Source organism: Moschus berezovskii, chromosome 10, assembly GCF_049115385.1.
Source record: "Moschus berezovskii isolate FMDL1 chromosome 10, NW_MosBer_1.0, whole genome shotgun sequence".
Lineage (NCBI taxonomy): Eukaryota > Metazoa > Chordata > Mammalia > Artiodactyla > Moschidae > Moschus > Moschus berezovskii.
The window spans coordinates 94,847,742-94,866,538 of record NC_142469.1 but is presented as its reverse complement, the minus strand read 5'-3'; the positions used below and the strand labels follow the sequence as shown (position 1 = coordinate 94,866,538).

Sequence of the window (18,797 nt, the reverse complement as noted above, 5' to 3'; positions counted from 1 at the left end):
TTTCTCCAACATTAGATCATGGCTTCAGAAACAAACAAAACCAGATCAGTCACGGTAATTGAGAATGAAATGTACTCAGTAATACAGATTGGTAATCATGGAAGATCCAAGAACTTAAGTTCTAGACACCCGCTGCAGAGAGGAGGCAGGGTCATCACATGTTCTCATGGAACACACATTTTGCAGGCAAAAAATAAATGCTTGTCCAGAATGGGACCAAAGAATCCTGAGCTAGTCTCTCTTTCCCTTCCCTTATTTTCCATATCATATTACAAAGCAAACAGAAAATCAGTGGATCTCTCAGAGGAGAAAATATTTTATTCTAGGCAAATATCATGAAAAACCACAGCTACCTAACCTCACAAGATGTCATTTCTTTCTTTGGAGACAGAACCATGTATCTCTCTCTGATGAGCACACAAGTCTATAATAAGCTCATTTACAGAGAAGGTAATCATTTCTGTGAAAGAAATGATTATTTCACTTCAAAAAAAGTATTCAAAAGACTAAAATGGTCACATATATAGAGTGTGCCTGACTGTGACCTTGGTGGGGGCATGTGATGACTTTCTTGGGTTCTGGGGCACTCTGGCCTTTTCCTCCATAAAAGAGAGTATTAAAAATTGCATTTTATGACTCCATTTGTATAAAAAAATATAATCCAGGCTGGGTTTGTTATTATATATTCCAGGTTTCCTTGGTAGCTTAGACAGTAAAAAATTCACCAGCAATGCAGGAGACCAGGGTTCTATCCCTGAGTTGGGAAGATCCCCTGGAGAAGGGAATGGCAACCCAATCTAGTACTTGCCTGGGAAATCCAATGGACAAAGAAGGCTGGCAGGCTATTCTATTCATCTGGGGGGAAATAATCAAAATTAAAACATTTTCACAGGCCACTAAAAGTATCATGGCCCCAGGCACTGTGTGTAATAGATAAGTCAACTCTGTACTTCAGACTCTTGATTTTTAAACTACTCAGAATTCTAATCATACATTAGACAAAAAAACTCCTTTCTTGCCAGGAATGAAGATCTGTGGTAAGAAAACCATTGTTTTACCAGCTAACAAAACACCAATGAACTCTAAACTCCAACACACGCAAGGACATCTTTATTCCATTAAAATATCATTTGTCTTTGTAATAATTTGAGACCTCAAGAAGCATAATGTAATGTATTAAATATTCATGATTCCAATAAAGCATGAAAGCATGATCATTTTGCTGGCTAAAGGCAAACTCTAACCCCTTGCTGCACTTCCACTTTATTTTTATTTTACTGTTCGGTTAAAAAAAAAAGGCCTGGTGTAAAATCGAAAGTATAAAAGAAAAAATAATCTAGAGTAAAAATGATAATGCTATGCTTATCAGGACTGAGTGTCTTCTTTCATTCTAGTAATTATTTAATAGAGAAGTGAATAATGTCAATTCAACATTTCAAGTCTTGAAAATAGCTTATAATGTGGTCTGACTGTGATAAATTAAAAGACTTAGAAAAGGAGAAACAGAATAAAATAATGTCGAGACCTTTTAAGAGGTCCTTTCCTTTCCCTTTTATCATTCGGTGTGGTTTTCAAGTACTGCCACCACAAAATTAGATTGAGATTTTAAGTCTTAAAGAAAAGAGAGAAACTTAAGAAGAACAGGAAGAACTTTTCTGTCCAATGAAAAGCATTTAAAATGCTACCTAAAAGAGTGACTCATTAACAGTAGAGAACCAACGGGAAGAAATGACTCCAACTGGGGTCACACTATGGTTTACTTTTCCTGACGCCACTTTTATTCTTCACCTATGTACTTGGCGATACGAGTTTTCTTTTGTATATCATCCTTTGGTTATAGTTGCTATTCCATCTTACAAAACAGTTTAAAAATAACCAGAAAAATTTTGCTCACAGAGGGAACTTATACGAAAATACCTAACATACTCATGAATTTATTAATCTTTTAGTGCATTTCATACTTGAGTGACAAAACAATGAAAACAGCTCACCTTTATGGTTGAAGCCTTTCCAATGTCTTCATCCACTGACTCTTCACATCTGTCTCCACCTGGAGGAGAAATGCAAAGATAAATTGCTTTTTACTTAAATGTTACTTTTCCAGAATGATTTCCGTGGAATATGGAAGAAACATCTGGGTCAATTTTAAGTGGCAAAAGGAAGACTGGATTAAAAAAAAAACCACATAATTTTCCTAGGAAGATGCCACATCTATGGGCTTCCCAGTTGGTGCAGTGGTTTAAAAAAAAAAAAATCCTCCAGCCAATGCAGGAGACGCAGGAGATGTGGGTTGGATCCTGGGTTGGGAAGATCCCAGGGGAGGAAATGGCAATCCGTTTAAGTATTCTTGCCTGGGAAATCCCATGGATTGACAGAGGAGCCTAGTGGGCTACAGTCCATGTGATTGTAAAGGGCTGGACATGACTGAGCACAGCAAAGCATGCTACTGGTCTATAAAGCTTACCTATAGCAATAATCAACTATTTAGTTTTTAAAAAAACCCAGAGGGTGTGGTGTTAGAAAGGCACTGATGTCCAGTCCTTGATTTTTCCTTTCCCTTGAAATACTCAGAAAATTTTTTACAAAGACTAGAATTTTCAGTAGCAATAAAAACTATATTCAATGACTTGCCAGAAGTAAGAAGCATTTCCGTACCAGGAAGAGAGATGAAACTCCAAGAAGCAGAAGGAGAATGGATGATTTCACTCAGTCTCAACTCAGTAAGATAGTATTCTCAGACTCAATAAGATCCCTTATCTCTGAAACCCAAGTCCTCCACAGGATGGGAACCACCTCCTAAGGACCATGGTCACTCTATCCCTGAGTTCCTCTCTATGGCTATAACCAATCATTCCTCCGTTTCCATCTTTGCAAAGTACCTGGGTGGGAAAGGAGAAGTTCATGGGGTGATGCTTAAATGGGATAAAATTGGGGATTGCTTTTCTTTCCTCTGGTCACTATTTTTGAAAAGAAAGAACCAGAGATAAACAAAATGTGCCTATAAGTGTATCAGGTAGGTATCATCATGAACAAAAGCTCCTTGAAAATATTTCCAATGTTCATTGCAGCACTGTTTATAATAGCCAGGACACGGAAGCAACCTAGATGTCCATCTGCAGATGAATGGATAAGAAAGCTTTGGTATATATACACAATGGAGTATTTTTCAGCCATCAAAAAGAATGCATTTGAATCAGTTTTAATGAGGTGGATGAAATTGGAACCAATTATACAGAGTGAAGTAAGCCAGAAAGAAAAATATCAATACAGTATACTAACGCATATATATGGAATTTAGAAAGATGGTAACCTGAACCCTGTATACGAGACTGCAAAAGAGACATAGGCATATAGAACAGTCTTTGGGACTCTGTGGGAGAGGGTGAAGGTGGGATGATTGGGGAGAACGGCATTGTAGCATGTATATTATCATAAATGACCAGTCCAGGTTCGACGCATGATACAGGATGCTTGGGGCTGGTGCACGGGGATGACATGGAGGAAGGATATGGGGAAGAGGGAGGTGGGAGGGGGGTTCAAGAGGGAGAACACATGTACACCCGGGGCAGATTCATGTCAATGTATGGCAAAACCAACCAATATATTAATGTAAGGTAATTTGCCTCCAATAAAATAAATTTAAAAAAAAAGAAAATATTTCCAGTTGACTGAGGGATGGTATATGAACCATGAAATTCCAGATGTTCAAGCTGGATTTAGAAAAGGCAGAGGAACCAGAGATCAAATTGCCAACATCCACTGGATCATCGAAAAGGCAGAGAGTTCCAGAAAAACATCTACTTCTGTTTTATTAACTATGCCAAAGCCTTTGACTGTGTGGATCACAGCAAATTGTGGAAAATTCAAGAGATGGGAATACCAGACCATCTGACCTGCCTCCTGAGACATCTGTATGCAGGTCAAGAAGCAACAGTTAGAACTGGACATGGAACAAAAGACTGGTTCCAAATAGGGAAAGGAATACGTCAAGGCTGTATATTGTCACCCTGCTTATTTAACTTATATGCAGAGTACATCATGAGAAATGCTGGACCGGATGAAGCACAAGCTGGAATCATGGCTGCTGGGGTAAATACCAATAACCTCAGATATGCAGATGACATCACCTTTTTGGCAGAAAGCAAAGAAGAACTAAAGAGCCTCTTGAAGAAAGTGAAAGAGGAAAGTGAAAAAATTGACTTAAAACTCAACATTCAGAAAACTAAGATCATGGCATCTGGTCCCATCACTTCATGGGAAATAGATGGGGAAACAATGGAAACAGTGAGAGGCTTTATTTTCTTGGGCTCCAAAATCACTGCAGATGGTGACTGTAGCCATGAAATTAAAAGACGTTTGCTCCTTGGAAGGAAAGTTATGACCAACCTAGGCAGCATATTAAAAAGCAGAGGCATGACTTTGCCAACAAAGGTCCGTCTAGTCAAAGCTATGGTTTTTCCAGTAGTCTTGTATGGATGTGAGAGTTGGACTGTGAAGAAAGCTGAGTGCCAAAGAATTTATGCTTTTGAATTGTGGTGCTGGAGAAGACTCTCAAGAGCCAAACAGTCCATCCTAAAGGAAATCAGTCCTGATTATTCATTGGAAGGATTGATGCTGAAACTGAAACTCCAATAGTTTGGCCATCTGATGCGAAGAACTGACTCACTAGAAAAAATCTTGATGTTGGAAAAGATTGAAGGTGGGAGGAGAAGGGGATGACAGAGGATGAGATGGTTGGATGGCATCACTGGCTGAATGGACATGAGTTTGAGTAAGCTCCGGAGTTGGTGATGGACAGGGAAGCCTGGGGTGTTGCAGTCTATGGGGTTGCAAAGAGTCAGACACAACTGAGGGACTGAACTGAACTGAACTGAGGAATGAATCCAAACGAAAGAGTGAAAAAGTAGTCGTGCAGTAGCAGTAAACAGGGAATAAAGTATGCTAATTACTCCAAAAAACAGTCCAAACAGAGTACAAACTTCAAATTTTTTAAAAAAATGTCTAATAAAAACACTATTATAATAATTCAGCTCATCAAAGTCTGAAATTCTGGGTCCAGTCAATTTTCAATTTTTAAAAAAATTTTTTGCATCATGGCATGCGGGATCTTAGTTCCCAAACCAGGGATTGAATCCACTCCCTCTGCATTGGAAAGCAGATTCTTAACCACGGTACCATCAGGGAAGTCCCTGAAATCCTAGATCATATTACAAGAAATGGGGAAATGAGTGGGGATAAATGGTGAAAGTGAGTTAATTTCATTTAAAATGAAGAATAAGAAATGGAATTTTATTTGTGACATTAGTAACTTTATTTTTTTTCCTATATTGGAGAGAACAAAGATATAAACTACATAGTCAATCTTAAATTCAAAAATAGCAATAAATGTAGTATAGGAAAGGCAGAAGAAAATGCAGGAATTTGTGATTTTGATATTTAAAAAACAGTCACTGTTTCAATATAGAACGAAATACCTCATAGACAGATTTCAGGCAAATCTAGTCTTAAAATCCAACGTGAAACTTGAATTATTAGAAGAATATATCACAGACATGGAACAGATGATAAACTTAAGAATGCCATATAAAAGGATCCTTGTGAATAAATATGAACATTTCTGTGGAAACAGTTTTATAAGGTGCTATTTAATTATTAAAAACTGAGCTAAAAACATAAAAGCTGAAAAGCTAAGAAATATAGTTTACTTCAAGGATTAGACAATTCCCAGGCTATATAAAAAAGTTTCAGGATATAAGACAAATGAGATTCCAGGTTGTTTGGTGAAGCTTACCAGATAACCTAACCTGATAAAACACAAAAAAGGAAAAAAGCAAGAGGCTTGTTTGACTTAGATAAATAAGGTGGAAGAATGTTAAATAAAGTGCTAAGAATAGTCTATTCTATTCCTAGTATATTAAAATAATAACACAGCAATATAAACTGGGTTTATTCTATAAATATTACATAAATAAATCTCTTATGCTCTGTCAATAGGTTAAATCAACACATACTCCTAGTTTCAAAGATGACAAAACAGCACTTATACCTGATGATCTCTCAGTAATCTAGAAACAGATCACCTATCATGATTTTTAAAAAGATCTAAAACCAACAGACATTTGCTATAAAGTCAGAAATAAAATAAAACGATGCTCACAAAGCATTAGTGAAAGGAAATGAAAAGACCAAATACCACCATCAGCAGATGAAAGGCTGAAAACAAGAAAAACATCCTTTAAAAATGCCCTGTTGGCTATAATAAGGGTGGCATCAGTTGATTTGAAATACATAAAAAGCAATGTTTTCTGTCCAGTGATAGCAATGACCAGTCACAAACAAATGAAAACAGAGATAATTTAAAAACAGATCATATTAAAAAAAATTATGCTTAAAGAACCTATATAGAAAATGTTTAAGGAAATCTTTAGGACAATGGTTTCCTCGTGAGAAAAGCTGAGAAGTATAAATGTACTTTTTTAGAAAAAGAATAAAAGGCATGAAATTCAAGATGAGGTAAACTAATGAGTTATATCTTTGGTCTGTAGAAGGTGAAGTACCATTATGGAATATGAGAATGGCAAGAGGCTTTAGCAATCAGTGAGGCTTATTTATAGGCGAATACTTAAGGATCTCAGAGGCTGTTCTATAAAGTCACAAAAGAACTTTTAGAAAAAAGAAACACATTAAGAATATTTGATTATCCGGCCTTAAATGCAAAATACACTGATAGATTGTACCCATGGCATTAAATACAAATAGAATTTCATATACAGACATCTCAACACTTTACTAGGCTTTTAAAAGTTGGGGAAATGTTATAAATAGCCATTGATGTTCTATTTCTGAAAAGAAAATCCTAATTGCATTTCACTGTGATAAAACAGGCCATATTTTATTGCTTTTGGCCAAAGAACAATGTGAAACTTGGTTTATAGTCAGGAGTACATGCAAGGTGATGTTTAAAATAAGTTCTATATGCAAACCACAACTAATGTGAGTTTGAGACTAAAAATAAAATGTCAGGGTTGGTTTCATAAAAAGGAGACAGAAGTCCAATATGTCACCATATCATTTTAGTTATAGTGTCTAAAACAAGCTTACCTTTCATTTTAGACAACAGGTGAGGAGAGAAACTGAAAGCCAGGTGTTTCTGACAAAAACTATGGGATCAATTATAGTTATTTTAGAATGAATGTTAATGAAAATTATCCACAAAAGGGACCACACTTACTCTTTATATTAGGACAAAGTTAAAGGCCTGTTAGCTTCGCAGGAGAACATAGAGGTAACAGGTAAAAGCAGATTTAATGGTCTAAGTTAGGCATGGTTTAAACAAGAAATGATTTAAAGTCATGTCCAATAAAAACACTTCTCCTTATGATAATGACTGTGCAAATACCAAAAGCATAGACATTTTCCCTAAAATGTCAACTATTTGAAATACAGGAGCCCCAAAGATCTGCTTATAAATGAAAGTTGCTTGTCATGTCTGACTCTTTGCAACTGCATGGACTATACAGGCCTGAATGCTGGAGTGGGTAGTCATTCCCTTCTCCAAGGGATCTTCCCAAACCAGAGATCGAACCTAGGTCTCCCACATTGCAGATGGATTCTTTACCAGCTGAGCCACCAGGGAAGCCCCTGCTCGATTTAAACACAAACTTCACAAAAGAAACAGAGGGTGAAAATCCACTTACGAGGCTCCCAGAAATCATAAAACTTTAGGCCAGTGCAACTAACATACTCAAAAGTAATCCGGCCAAAAAAGGACAACTTTCCTGCCCTAAATATCTAGAAAGTATTGCTTAGATAAGTAACACAGACAAAACTGACAAAGTTGATGAAACGAAAGCAAGCAATTTTGAGGGGATACAACTTGAGACTGAAGTCCAGCCTCTGCCCCACACCCCACCTGATGGGGGGGCCACTTCATCCATACATTCTGATTTCAAAAGGCAGGTAACCTGGGGCTCAGGTCCACCACAACAGAAAACCCACTTTCTCCCTTCCACCTGCCCTTCTTTGAGCCACCTCATTTCCTTTGTAGAGAATAAGAAAGTCACAATAGTTAGCGAAATATAAACCTTAAATCGGCTGCTGAAAGGGGGCGGAATAATACTGTCTATAGTTTTAGAAGCTCAACATCCATCTACCCTCCTTCTGACAGCCATCAGTATTTTCTTCTCCTTTGTCCTACTCTCAGCCCAGGAGCTCTGAATGATATCAGTTAGGCTAAACACTCATAGTAATGCCTCTCCCAGATTACTGTGATTGGTGCAGAGAGAGGCACGTGACCCAAGTCACACCAATCAGGACCAATGAGACCTAATTTGGAGTATTTTGTTAAAATTACTAGCGAAGCAGAAGTTTTCTTGCTCCTGCTAGACATGAACAAGACAGTATTTAGAGGCCCAAGATGATGTCCTGCAAACATATAAGGGCTGAAAATGAGCCAACATCCCATTCTGATCAATTCCGTGTGCTTTTGAACTATAAAACAGACTTATACATGCTCCAAGGTGACTTGCTTTTTCCAACTGGACAGTAGGTGAGACTCCTGCATGTGGCTTTGCAGTGTTATTGTCTGTGCTGAGAGACAGTGTTTCTTTGAATGTCATTAGATACTTCGCAGTATATTTATATCCTCTACTGTTGCAGCTTTGCTGCTGCTGCTGCTGCTAAGTCGCGTCAGTCATGTCCGACTCTGTGCGACCCCATAGACTGCAGCCCACCAGGCTCCTCTGTCCCTGGGATTCTCCAGGCAAGAACGCACCTTTAGGCTGTTTCTATTTTTCTTCTCTATTACAAGCAGTGTTGTACATAGCTCTGTATTCATGCTTCTACATCGTATTTACCTGAATCGGAACTGTTGGATTGTTCATCATACACATGTTGAGCTTTACTGAGTGATGCCAATTTTTTTTTCAAGAGTAATTATACCAATTTAAACTCCACCCACATTTTACTGTGCTCTGCTTCACTGCACCTTGGACACATGGCATTTTCTTTTCTTTTTTTTCAAATTGAAGGTTTGTGGTATCAAATTGTCAAATAATGGTTAGCATTTTTGTGTTGTCAAATAATGGTTAGCATTTTTTAGCAATACGATATTTTTAGTTTAAAGTATATAAATTGTTTCTTAGACGTAATGTTATCTATGTACTCAATAGGCTACAGTGTAGTATAAACATAACTTTTATATACACTGGCACACCAAACAATTTGTGTGACTTGATTTATTGTGATACTAGCATTATTGCCATGCTCTGGAAGGGAACCTGCAACATCTCTGACATATGTCTTTATATGAGTTCCTTTCACTCCATATTATGGCCAACATCTGATACTATAAAATTTTAATTACAGTTATTCCAGTGGGTGACAAATGTCTTATTTAAGTGTTTTAGAATAAGGGTGTTAAGCAATCACAGAAATGTTTCACCCAAGCAGGTAATTATTTAAATATCTCAGACTTGATTTTTATTTATCCATTCAACAAGTATTCAGGATCTACTATGCAGAGACACACATTTCTGTTCTCAGAGAGACCTCCAAAGATAGACAGTCTGTAGCTTTCCTTGCAAACTCAAGTCAATATCTATCTCTAATCTGATATCTCCAATTGGCCCCTTCATGTTTCTTAAGAGGTCCAGTGGGTCTCAACCATGTAAAAGAACAGCAACACCCTAGAATTTGGAAGTGGAAACTATAGGGAATAGTTGCACATCTTTCAATAACTATTTGTTTTTGGTTTCTTAGCCAGTGCATATATTCATTTTAACCAAGTTTGATTAAATTATATAGTAAACGTCTAATGTATGCCAGGCATGGAGGTTACAAAGTGAGTAAAGCAAAGTCTCCAAACAGCTCATATTACAAAATGGGTGTATTCTTGGGGAAACTACATACATAAAGCAATCCTTAATAAGGTGAATTGCTTTCAGTGGCATTTTAATAGATACATTGAAACGAAACTGTCAAAAGGAAGGTTCTGCCCACTCAATTCTGATGTTATATATCAGGTTTGCATGACTCATCAGGCACTACATACTACACAGAAAGAAGATTGATGAAATGACAAGTTCAGTCTTCAGTTTGCATCAATTCCTGGGTTCCAAAAGATCACACACCAGTTGTGTGATAAAAGCTCTTTATACATTATTAAGAAATGCTAGGCTTTATTTAATGGTAAGTTGGCTATGAATGTTTTAGAAAGGAAGCCCAAAGCAACTAGACAACAAACTCTGCACAACATATTCTGATGACCCAGAGTTTAGATTCTGTCATTTCCTGTTTATACAAAGAGACTAAGAGCTGGCTTAATGACTTGACAAAGAATCCTTAATTCTAACACTGAATTGGAGATTAGAAGTTTGATGATCCCTTCCTCACATTCCCCTAAGTCCCTCTCTTTATCATTCTTGGGGCAAAGTGGACCTCTTCATTAAAAAAGCTGGCCAAACAGAACTGGAGATTATAACACTATTTTCCTTTACTGGGCCAGAAGGTAAAAAGGAGGAATGTTTCTTAAATGAATGAGCTTCATTCAAGCGGTATTAAAGGTACCAAGATTACAAAGGAAATTACTGAGCCTCTACCCAAGAAAGCAGGCTTTGAAGTCAACAGATTGGATGGTAGCTATACTGCAAGTGCTGTAAGACAGTTATCCACACTTTACTAATTCATTTTCTGCTCACCCAAGCAACTTGTGTTACTCTTTATTTATTTATTTTTTGGTTTGAGTCTCAGTCGTGAGTCTCAGTTGCAGTGCACAAGATCTTTGTTGCATCATGCAGATCTTTCGTTGTGGCACGCAAACTCTCTAGTTGCAGTGCATGCATGGGCTTAGTTGCTCTGTGGCATGTGGGATCTTAGTGCCTTGATTCAACCTGAGTCTCCTGCTTTGCAAGACAGATTCTTAACCACTGGACCACCAGGGAAGTCCTCTGTGTTACTCTTTAAATGACCTGAAGGCACCCAACATCTGAGCACCAAGGATGCACCCCCTAGTCAGGGAACTCAGGCCGGACTAGGACAGACCTCTTTCTTACCCTCAGGAAATCTCCAGCCAGTGGGATAGACTGTCAGAGTTAGCTAGCAATAACGCCCAGGGGCAGCATGCTACCTGGTGTGTTCCTGAGAGCATAAAAAGAACACAATTCCACTATTAAAATATGGGGCTTAGTAGTAGCCAGTGGAGGAAAATTATTATGAGTAAGATAAGAAAAGATCCTCAAGTCTAGACAGAAGGATGGAAGGTGACTATGAAAGTTAACAATATTTTGGCAGATTCTATACTTAATAAACGGAGAAGGCAATGGCAAGCCACTCCAGTACTCTTGCCTAGAAAATCCCATGGATGGAGGAGCCTGGTAGGCTGCAGTCCATGGGGTCGCTAAGGGTCAGACACGACTGAGCGACTTCACTTTCACTTTTCACTTTCACACATTGGAGAAGGAAATGGCAACCCACTCCAGTGTTCTTGCCTAGAGAATCCCAGGGACAGGGGAGCCTGGTGGGCTTCCGTATATGGGGTCACACAGTCGGACACAACTGAAGTGACTTAGCAGCAGCAGCAGCATACTTAATAAAATGGAGGAAACTGCAGAAATGGACAAGCATTTCTAAGCAGAAACATTTTCTAAGCAACACCTTTTATAGATTAGAGGAATATAGATTAGAGTCCAAGAACTTCTTTCAACCTAGACCAATAACTTTACGTGATTCAAAATGCGTTAGCAAGGAACAAAAATACACAATGTTAGTTTACACAGGAAAATCCCCTAAAATGAACAAAATTCATATGGCTGTGGTTTTTAAAGTTGGATTGGCTCAAAAGTAAAATAGATTTTGGTACAAGGAGACCAAAGATATCATGTTTCTTTTTTATACTAGCTATTTAATAAACTAATATTTTGGGAGATAGCTTTAGAAATTTGAATTTGTGGTTGCTGGTTTATTTAATGGTGAGCACTGTAAAACACTTCTGTAAAAACACTACATTTATTCAAGCAACATATGGAAAAAACTGTTACATCACTTTAGAATGTTATATTTAGAAAGGTAATTTCCTTTCACTGAAGGCCTTTTTTTCCCCCAACCTTTCCACATCAGGGAAGAAAAACAGTCTTTGACATACCAGTATTTAAAAAAAATGAACTACCAAATATATCGTGGAGATTTTATTTAACATTCATCTTGAGGATATCTCAACAGGCTTTCAGGTTCAAGGAAACCTGAATATAGAAGGCAGACTTCCAATAAAATATTTTATAGTTTCTAACAAACAGTGATTTATTCATCTGCACGGTCCCCACCATTACGGCAACAAGTACTTCCTGGAAATCTCAGGTTTTGCTAATGTGGAGTGCTTTTACTTCTAAAAAGAGGGGACATGCTAAAACTGACTTACGGAGCCATGAGGAAACTTGGAGGGTCATAACTGACGCGTGGAGAGAAGCCGTGTCATTTCACGTCTGAACTCGGAAGACTTTCTTTCGATGAAACTTGTCTAGCATACCTAGTGTGTGCTTGCACAGTTACTTTGCTAATTTAAAAAGGAAAGCCTTTAGGATTTTTTTCAGCCTATCTTTCAGGTTTAGATTATATTAAGTATTCTTATTTATTTGAGAATAAATTTTATTCAGAGTAAATATGTTGTTTTTAAGTTTCCAACTCCATGAGCAGATTAATACTTCTTTAGATTCAGTTAACATGCATTTTTAGCAGGGATAGTTGGGTGTGTACACTAGCTTGTAACAGCATGGGCATCTGGTCATGTGATATTAAAATTAGACCCAGAGCAAAGGCCAGGCCTCTGGTAATGCACGATACGCTAGAGAGAACTCACTAACACAAATTTTACTATGAAACTGAAACACAGCATATGACAAAACTGAAATATAGTGTCTACTCCCATAAAAATGTTTAGACTTGCACTGTCCAATCTGAATGGTCAGCAAGTACAGATGCTTGTTTAGCATCTGTTTCTCCCATGAGACCATATGAGACCCCACTTCTTCTGTACATGACAGGATACCCAACACCAAGCACGCAGAGGTCACTCATGAATAGTTATTAATAACAGTGAAATGTGCTCACTGGACAGGTATCCTAAGCAGCATTTTAAAAGAAAAAAATCCAGTTTGATACATAAACAATGACAAGATACATCTTTTAGGGAAGAAATGATTGAAAATACTAGACCAGGGAAAATTACCAAAACTATCCTTGAAAAGATAGGAGAACCTGGGACCCCGGATCCAGGATCCAGCATTAAATAAGGCGGGACACTTTGGCTGTGGCAAAGGGCAGGCAGATGGGGGTTAGTAGATTTGATGGTAGGCAGTAGCCCAGTATGTTCTTGGGTAACTTCTATTTCCTCTAGGAAATAAGAGATAGACCATCCTCTGAATGTGATGGGCAAGAATGAGCACTTGGGAAGAGTGAGGAAGATTAGATATATCTAGAAGAGTCGTGGTATGAGGTAACTAGAGAAAGATAGTTGTCAATAGCCCACTGTGTCATCAAGCACCAGGTGATAGAAGTTTAGGTGGGACGCTGGCTTGGGCAAATGCCTAGCCGAGAGCAGGTAGGACAGGTGGGAAGCCTCACCAAAAAGCTTTGGTTTTGGAATCAGAAGACTTGGGCCCAAGCCCAAGCTTTCCACGTAATGAGTTGCCTGACCTGAAGGAATCACTTCATTTCTTTAGGCCTCAGGTTTAACATTTCTAAAATAGAAGGATTGCATAAGAACCTCCAAGATCCCGTCTAGCTCTAAAAGGGCCAAATCTTAACAAAATAACCAGGAAATTAGTCTAATGGCGGCACAATTAATACAGTGCAAAATTTTAGAGTTGGAAAGAAGCACTTTTTTGTCTTGGTCCGTGGCTTCATTACTTTCTGAAATGGGTTATACTACGACCTCCTTCTGGGCTGCCTCCAATCCTACTTCCATCCTGTCATCTATATGATAAATGTGATCACATGGCTCCCGTGCTTCAGTCCTTCAAAAGCCCACCCCCTCCCTGCTGACTGATGAACCCAGGCTCCTGCCTCATTTCACTGCTCCAACTGCAAGATTTCTCAAAAAAAGAAAAAAGAGAGAGAGAGAGAAAGGGAGGATTTTCAATATGAAAGCACACATAAATAAGAGTTATTCTAACTCCTTAAACATATAAATTTACTACTTTTGGATATATGCACTGTCATGTGCTATTTTATGACAGTCCAATTAAAATTCATCACACTAAGAGATTTGGGTCAAGCAGTTTTCAGTAGCAATAGTGAGAACTCTGTGGCTGAATTAAAATATATGAAGGTGAATTCCTTTCACTTTTCAGGGGGAATATAAGTTAAAGCCCTCCCCTAAAGACATGGGCTTTCCAGAGGAAGTGAAGAAAGAATATAAATAACATTACCCCATTCATTAAAAGAATGGTATTCAACTATGTTTATACAAGTGGTTCTCACTCTTTAAACTTAAGTCTAAATATATTTAAAAAGCTATATGTAAAGTAGTAATTTACTGCAGCCAAACCACAAAGAAATTTTAGGAATGCATCCAGGTCCTGTAATTCTATTTCCTGCTGCAGAAAAAGAATCTTAACAGTTTCTATTTTGGTCATCTATCAACTAATTGTTACTTAAAAGACTTTTGGAACATAAAGCAATTTTAAAAATTAAGTTTTCATTCAATTAAGCTTCTAGATGAGAGGCAGGCACGTGAGCCCCTAGCCACTGACTAGCTATTTTTCACATGAGGTACCTGGCAGGGGCAGCCGACACCTGCTCTCTAGAACTCCCCGTTCTCCCTTCCATGTCTGGGAATTGTCTTATCTTCTTATTTGTCTTCATTCAGGAATCCTGCTCTAGCAGTAGTGACCCTCAACAAGAGTGAGAGAAGGGCAATGACATGAAAGTTTTAATCAAGGCTCGTGAATGTTTGTTTTTGTTTGTTTGAAGTTACTTTTTTAATTTATTTTTTAAATGGAGGAAAATTGCTTTACAATATTGTGCTGGTTTCTGCAGTACAACAGTGTGAATTGGCCATAATTATACATATATCCCCTCCCTCTAGAGCCTCCCCCCATGCCACCGCTTTAGGTCATCACAAAGTGCTAGGCTGGGCTCCCTGTGTTCCACTGCAACTTCTCACCAGATATCAATTTTATACACGGTAGTGTATATACGTCAATCCCACTTTCTCCACTTGTCCCATTCTCTCCTTCCCTCACTGGGGCCTCAAGTCCATTCTCGGCATGTGTCTCCATTCCTTCCCTACAGATAGGGTTTGGCCACACCACGTGGCATGTGGGATCTTAGTTCCCTGACCAGGGATTGAATGCCCCCTGCATTGGAAGCATGAAGTCTTAACCATTGGACCACCAGGGAAGTCTCAAGGCTCAATGAATGCTGAGAGAAAGGAGAGACTGCTTCTGGTTGAGGGTGGTGGGAGGGGGAGGTCTCAGACCTTCTGCGTAAATGAGGTACAAAGGGGTCAGTCACAATAACATTTGGAGAAGAGTTAGGAGATAGAAGGAAAGACATTCCAAAACAATGGGAGAGCAGCACAGGAAACTAGAAAGCCTAAATTATTCCAAGGAACGAAGATGGGTAACTTAGCTGGAGCAGTTTTGCAGGAAAAGAGTGATGCATTCTATCTACAAATTAACAAATTAAAGAAGTGTTTGATGCTGGAAAAGAAAATGTTTAAGTAATCCAAAAAGATCATCTGTCAAGATCATCATTGTCAAAATAACACTTTTTAAGGGCTGGAACAATGCTTCAGTTCAGTTTAGTTGCTCAGTCGTGTCCAACTCTTTGTGACCCCATAGACTGTAGCACGCCAGGTCTCCCTGTCCATCACCAACTCCCGGAGTTTACTCAGACTCATGTCCATCAAGTTGGTGATGCCATCCAACCATCTCATCCTCTGCCGTCCCCTTCTTCTCCCACCTTCAATCTTTTCCAGTATCATGGTCTTTTCAAATGAGTCAGTTCTTCACATCAGGTGGCCAGAGTATTGGAGTTTCAACTTCAGCATCAGTCCTTCCAATGAATATTCAGGAATGATTTCCTTTAATATGGACTGGTTGGATCTCCTTGCTGTCCAAGGGACTCCCAAGAGTCTTCTCCAACACCACAGTTCAAAAGCATCAATTCTTCAGCACTCAGCTTTCTTTACAGTCCAACTGTCACATCCATGTATGGACATGACTATTGGAAAAACATAGCTTTGACTAAATGGACCTTTGTTGGCAAAGTCATGTCTCTGCTTTTTAATATGCTGTCTAGGTTGGTCATAACTTTTCTTCCAAGGAATAAGCGTCTTTTAATCTCATGGCTGCAGTCACCATCTGCAGTGATTTTGGAGCCCCAAAAAATAAAGTCTGTCACTGTTTCCCCATCTATTTGCCGTGAAGTGATGGAACCACAGTGTTCATAGATATTCACATTCCTTTCATGGAAAAAAAAAAGCAAGAATGGGAATGTCCTCAGATTATTAAACAAATAAATGCCAAAAGAGAAAACTCAGTGGACTAAATAACAGCATTTATATGGCTTAAGGCTCATCCAGCAGGTGGGAAAATTGCGCCAAGAAAATCTCCAGAATATACAGCATAAACAAAGAAAAATCTGAAAGACAGGGAGAATCAATTCCAGGAGGAATTGGTTCATCCCCTGGAGTTCTAGGTGAAGAGTGCAGAAGGATTAGTGGAGAGAAAATATCCCGAGCTATAGGAGACTTCAGATCATAAAGGCCAAAAAAAAAAAAAAAAAAGAAAGAAAGATTAATGAAAAAAAGATCACTGGTAAAACATCAGAACTAAGAATAAAGTAAAAATTTCCCAAAGCTTCAAAGAGGTAGACAGAAAAACACAGGCATACACAGTCAACTAAGAAGTATCAGTTTAACAGCAGACGTATTGGCTACATTAGATTGTAGGTATCAGAAAGGCAATGTCTTCAAAGTTGAGGAACTATCATTTTGAATCTAGACTGAAATTATCAATCAAGTGTGCAGACAAAATCAGACATTTTCAGACATGCAGTAACAGAGCTCACCATCCATACCTATTATATATAAAAAGTTACTCAGAGGCAATAGTCTACCAAACGAAAACAAAATAGGAATCTAAGGAAGGGAACAACACAGATGCAGAAAAACAATAGGAGCCAAATATAACCCCAAACAGAAGAGTGCCTATAAAGAAGAGAAGCCATTGGAACAAACTCCTTCAAGCAGCGAAACTCAGTGATTCAGTATGGAATTTCTTTCTCTGTGGATCTTATTATATTCTGTGGCTTCAAAGTGAATACTGTTTGCGTATTAGCTTTTGATTTTTAGAAACAATCCTGGTGGCTCAGACAATAAAGTATCTGTCCACAATTCAGGAGATCCGGGTTCAATCCCTGAGTTGGGAAGATCCCCTGGAGAAGGGAATGACTACCCACTCCAGTATTCTTGCCTGGAGAATCCCATGGACAGAAGAATCTGGCTGGCTACAGTCCATAGGTTCGCAAAGAGTGGAACACAACCAAGCGACTAAGCACATAAACAAAACAAGTATTCATAGCTATGCTCTAACAACAAGTATTAACATGATGCTGTAAAAATTGTGGTCTAACATTGGGAGTTTATAGATAAGGGCTGACCTTCCTGGAAGCAAGGTGTTCTTGGATGTGGAACTTTCAGTACTGAAAAACTGGGAAAGTCCTGGGTAAACCAGAACTAGTTTGTCACATTGGTCATGAGGAGAAGAGATGGCTAAAAGATGCTCATATGCTCACTTTGTAGAGCAGATAGATGCTTCAGAAAAGAAGTCGGTGACCACCATGACTAACAGCAACTCTTAGCAGTGGCTGCCACTTAAGGAATGACGTTTCTATGTTTGACTTCAGCCCTTTCCAAGTGATTTACATTTCTAAAACAATACATCCATTTAGAGTAGAATAAGCCAAGTGTTATTCAGGAGGCATCTAACTGCTAACAAAGAGCATGTTTCAAAGTGTGAAAAACCTAGGGCTCCAGACACAGTGAGCTAACTGAAAATGATTAAACAAAGGATTTTTATCTAAACGCTGATTTGAAAGCAAGAGTATAAACAAAACCAAGGACAGGAAGATCTGTTCCCTTGTCTAGAGGCAGTGTCTGTGAAGAATGGATAGTCACAGGAAAGGAACAGGAGGAAGTCCTCAGTGAACCAAAAAAAGGTACTAACTGAACAGAGTTAATCACGTAACACAGCAAGCCCCAACCTTTTTGGCACCAGGGACCAGTTTCATGGAAGACAATTTTTCCATGGACTGGGTGGGGATGGCTTTGGGATGAGTCAAGCGCATTACATTTATGATGCACTTTATTTCTATTATTATTACATCAGTTCCATCAGATCATCAGGAATTAGATCCCGGAGGTTGGGGACCCCTGACATAACAGATGTTATACTGGCACCACAGCTGCTGCCAGGTAAACCAGATGGCCCTGCTCTCTCCATGTAATGAGCGCTCAAAAGATACCCTGTTCCCTCTCTATTCTGCCAGCGTGACATTTACTAGTACTATATTACATATTACTTTAACTTTTCAAAACAAATCCATAAATGACATACCATGATCCAGGAGTTTTATGCCAAATTATTATTCACACAATGTATAAAAATTCAAAACAGGGCATATTTTCATGCACTTTAACACTCTGAAGTTTGTCTAATGACCCTGAAAAGGGATTCATATCTATAGATAATTATTTTTTGTCTTCAAGAGAACCTAAATCTTAGATATACTAATCCCCA

At 38.5% G+C, this 18,797-nt stretch overlaps 1 protein-coding gene across 1 annotated transcript in view; it reads right to left on the bottom strand.

Moving 5' to 3' along the window:
- Positions 1-18,797, bottom strand: part of PLEKHG1 (pleckstrin homology and RhoGEF domain containing G1) — a 255,150-nt gene that overhangs the window by 184,717 nt on the left and 51,636 nt on the right. The window contains exon 2 of the mRNA XM_055433820.2: positions 1,992-2,050. The gene's annotated coding sequence lies outside the window, so the exon portion shown is untranslated. The remainder of the gene's footprint in view (positions 1-1,991; positions 2,051-18,797) is intronic.